Raw genomic sequence first — 5,157 nt, forward strand, 5'->3', positions numbered from 1 at the left:
ATGGTCTACTTTGACATGTCTTCACTGTATTTGTCTCCCCGGGTGAGACTCGGGGACTTTTAGCTTATTGTACTTATTCATTTAGTGAATGATGTATATTTAACAAGTGGTTAGTGTATGCCAGGACCTGTGCTGCATCCTGGACAGATAATATTGAGCAGAAAGACGCAGTCCCTGCCCAGAGGACATTTTACAGTAGTGGGCGAGAGACAAACATTAAATATTCACACGCTCACGTGCACACACACATACACCAATCCAAAATTGCAACTGTGCTCAGTTCTACAGAGGAGAGGTACATAATGCTATGAGAGCACAAAAGAGCAGGATTTGGTTATGTCAGAGACTCACAGAAAAGATTCCAGTTGAAACAAGATCTGAAGAAGTAGGCATTAACTAGACAAAGACAGGGATAAAGAGCTAAACCAGATCCAGCATTGCAAACTCCCTTTGAATTCCAAAAAGTCTCTCAGACCTCCCCACATGACGAGCAGCTGACTTTTATGATTGAGGAAATATACAGTGCTATTAATCCAGTAACAACTCCAGGTGGATTTATAAGTTATTACTTGTTCAACATTTACATATGTTTGAACCGTGTTTTTTCTTTTTGTGAGGAAGATTTGCCCTGAGCTAACATCCGTTGCCAATCCTCCTTGTTTTTTGGTTTTTTTTACTTGAGGAAGATCAGCCCCAAGCTAACATCTGCACCAATCCCCCTCTACTTTGCATGTAGGATGCCTCCACAGCATGGCTGACAGCAGAGCACGTCCGCACCCAGGATCAGAACCTGTGAACTTGGGGCTGCCAAAGCAGAGCAGACAAACCTTAAATACTCGGCTACCAGGCAGGTCTCTGATCAAATATTTCTTATTTTTGTGGGATGTTATTTATTGACTATACAGATAGCACTTGCCTTCATGTGTGGCCTCCTTAGACTCTCTATGGCTCCTAAGCGTTGGGTGCCATGGGTTGTCCATCTCTGAGCTAATTTGTGGGCATCTACTTTAGGGAGAAGAGAAAACAGGACCTTGCTTCTCCTCTCTTTGTCCCTCCCCTAGCAGGTACCAAAAGTGTAGTCTTCTGTGACTTCTTGGAGCATCAGTCTCAGCCAGTTTCCAAACCACTCTGAAGGGATGGATGGACTGTGGAAAGATCTTGCGTTGCGTTAGAATAAGTAATTTTGAAAAGGGAAGATTACATGAAGGAGAAAACAAACATCTGGTAACGCAGTGGTTGGTCAAACTATATGTCAGGAATAGCCTATGGTTCAGTGTAAGATTTTGTTTTAAAAAAAAGAAAGAAGTTTCTCCTAAGAATATTTAAACAAGCCTGTTAAAAGCAAGATCCTCGAGTGCCTCTTGGGCTGGCGAAACTCCAGGAATGAAGTCCCAGAATGGTGGTGTGTGAGCTTCCTCACCGAAACGGTGCTGCTCTTCCCTCTGCCTGGAGTGTCTAACCTCCCCTCAGCCGTGGCCCCTTGACCTTCTGGCTGAAGCCTCAGCCTAGACTCTTCTGTGAAGCAAGCCATCACCGACCCCTTCAGAGAGACTCGAGTGCTCTCTCCCAGGCCCCCAGTGCACGAAGAGCCCCACTGTAAGCAGGCTGCACTACAGCAGTTGTCCTGTGGTCTCGCATGGCTCCCCACAAGGCTGGGGGCTCCTCAAGGCGATGGCTAACAGGTGTTCAATAAATGCTGGCGAAAGAAACTCATTATTGCTTGCTGGATACTGGGGTTTTAAAGTAAAGATTACACAGCAATTTGGGAGAACACTATCATTGTGTCTAGACTCCAAAGCAACGTGTGACCCTGCCGTGATTTTAAACTCTTGGGACACTTGTTATCCTGAAGGATGTAAAGAATTGCAATCCACTTGCATGAGCCTGTGACGGGAAAACTGGCAGCTCTGGAGGAAGGAAGCACATATTTCTACTCTGTAGCTGTCGCATAAGTAACATGCTGTTCCCACATGCCGGGTGGAGTTAGTGGTCGTGATGAAAATGCAGAAAGTATTAGGAACGGCTTCAAATTACAAGTGTAGCGGACAAGCAGCACATTAAAAAGGTGGGTTAAAACACATTCACTTAACAGCCACAAGGTGGCAGCTTCGAACTATGACATTACGGATAGAACATTCAAAGACCGGGCCGCTTGGAACGTGGTCAGAGTGGAGAAGAGAGTGCAGGCATATTGGGGTGATTCGAATGCGGAAGGGAGAAAGAGACCAGGATTTGCTGCTGCACACAGCTTTGTAATTTTGTTTCCCCTAGAAAAAAGGACAGGCACACACATACACGCTCACACACAGCAAAGTCCCATCAAATGCACACTTCACCTGGGTCCCTCTCAAGAAGCCCCACAGTGAGTCCGAGGTGTTTCAAGTGTGAGCTGGCTGTTTCCTCAGGTAGACCTCACTTCTTTTGTACCTCTTATGGTATGCTTTTATGGACTATTCAAGTATGTCTTGAGGGTAATTTTCCCTTATTTGGTTTTCACCTGATGTGTTTGCTTTCTCATCTAACCCTCTTATTAAATGCTGCTATACCCTGCTTATAAAAATATACATATATAAATTTATACATGTTATTTATGACACCTATTTTATATATTATAAAAACATATAACATATACTAATAAATCGGGCAACTAGTGCTTTCCATCATGCCTCTAATACAGTGGGTGCTCAATATGTTTGCTGAGCTGACCTGAAGGGAAACAGAGATGAAGCGTCCAGGAAAAGGAAGGGGCAGCCGCAGCGGCAGAGCAAACATTCAACATGGTGTGGACGGCCGTAGAGGGTCACACACTGTTCAACATAGTGTAGAAAGACAATGCCCACTTCCCTTCCTCTTCTCAGGGCAAACCTGCTACGTCCAGGGGTCCACTAAACTCAGCGTCCCCTCCCCAGTTTTGATCCAAACTGTCAACATGTCCACATGTCCTTCTAGTGATTTGAACACCAGTTCTTCTAACATGGTTGTGAAACTTTAGGAAAAATAAGAGTATCACGAAGGGGATTGCTGGAAGGCACAGTTTATGAGACAGACTTGCTGTTTGAACTCTCATATTTCCAGTACCTTGCCCAGAGTAGGCACTTAATCAAGCTTGATTACAAATCCAACACGCCCAAAAAGAAGGCCGAAAGCTAGTCACTGAACCACGCGAATGCAGGGAATTACTGAAGTAAATAAAAGGAAATGTTATTCATAGTAAACCATTGATAGACTACTTGAAACACAGCTTTTGTTAAGTATTTAGCAAATCAAAGTCACATTTCAGCGAAATCACCTTTCTTCAGACCCATACTACACGAAAAATTCTGGATACAGGGCAAAGGGTACTGTATCATCCCTCCTTCAAGGAACCGTGGGAAAATACAACACGTCCATAAAAACATGTTCAATGCTGTATGGCAAAAATAAATACTGTAGGACCTCAGAGGAGGGAGAGAGCACTTTGTTGATGTCAAGGAAGCTTTCACAGAGGAGACCAACATCGACCTGGACTTTGAGTCATACCTAGATAATAAGAGGAGGGGGAAGCAGTCTCAGAGCGGAGGGCCAGGAAACAGACTCAGGAAGGTGTGTCCAGGAGACGGTGCGGAGAACACAGCAGACAGAGCAGAAAGTCATGGAGGGTGTGGCGGGAGATAAGACTGAGACACAGATGGGGCAGAGTGTGAGCCAAGCTCCAAGCGTCTCTTCTTTACCCTAGAAACACTGAAGTTCTTTCAAGAGGGTAATGACCTGGCAGAAGCTAACTTTTGAAAGATTATGCAGTGTATATTGGTTTGGGTGTGATGAGAGATTTAGATGGTATTTTATTCTGCTTTTAAAAAATCATCCAAACACCATAAAATACAATCTGCAACTACCATGCATACATAAATGTTCAAACATATTGCAGCCAATAGATTATCACACAATTATAAGTGGATGACAAAGGAAATTTGAGAATCACACGCTATTTTAAATACACCATTTTTAAATTAAGGTGTTACTGAAGCGTGTGGAGGATGAGTGAAGAGGAAAAAGCGACCATGACTTTATTTGGAAGGCACATTCCAAACTCCACCTAGAGTGCTAAGAGCAGAGCCTTGGTTTTGAGAGGGGCTCTTTGTGACCAGCAGGGCAGTGGTTTGCTATGCACAGCGGGGCATCAAAGGGCCAGCTAACCCGAATCAAAAGTTCTCTCATTTGAGATCTTCAGCTAGTGCAGCGCAAACCTTTTATAAAAAGAAGAATGGTATCCATGGTTTCACTTTTGTCATGAAAAAATATACCTGCTATAATCTAGTAGTTCATCAAAAACTTAAACATAGAGTTACTATCTGACCCAGCCATGCTACTCCTAGGTGTATTTGCAAGAGAAATAAAAAATACATCCACATAAAAACTTGTACAAGAATGTTCAGAGCAGCATTATTCATAACAGCCAAAGACTGGAAACAACCCAAATGTCCATTAACTGATGAATGGATAAATAAAATATGGCATATTCCTACAAAGAAATATTACTTGGCAATAAAAAGAAGTAAAGTGCTGATCCATGCTACAACATGGATGGACTTTGAAAATATTATGCTAATTGAAAGAGGCCAGACACAAAAGACCACATATTGTGTGATTCCATTTATATGCAAAGTCCACAATAGGCAAATACATTGAGACAGAAAGGAGATTAGCATTGCCAAGGGTGGGCAAGATTGTGCAGAAATGGAGAGTGACAACTAAAAGGTACAGGGTTTCTTTTTGGGGTTCTAGACCTGTTGATCTTGAGAGGTGTCCAGCAGGAGCTGATTTTGAATCTGAAGCTTAAGTAAAGGAGGTCATTAAAAGCATGAGAACTTTTAATGACCCAGACTAACATGTAATGATATTTAATAGTTGTTAACATTTATTACATACCTCCTATGTGTTTATATATATTAACTTATTTAATTCTCCCAAAATATCTGTTCAGCTGATGCTTTTACCCCATTTAGGTATAAATGAGAGATTAGAGACAATAATATGAGACTTCCGCAGCTTCCTCACCCCCATCTACCTACCTGCCTCATGCACTCGCTCTACTCTCCTCCGGGACTTGATCTACGAAGGATGAAAGCCGTTTTCCTCAGCCTGCAGTCTCACCACTTGTGTACTAGATGTCCTCCT

This window comes from Equus caballus, chromosome 8 (genome assembly GCF_041296265.1).
Source record: "Equus caballus isolate H_3958 breed thoroughbred chromosome 8, TB-T2T, whole genome shotgun sequence".
Lineage (NCBI taxonomy): Eukaryota > Metazoa > Chordata > Mammalia > Perissodactyla > Equidae > Equus > Equus caballus.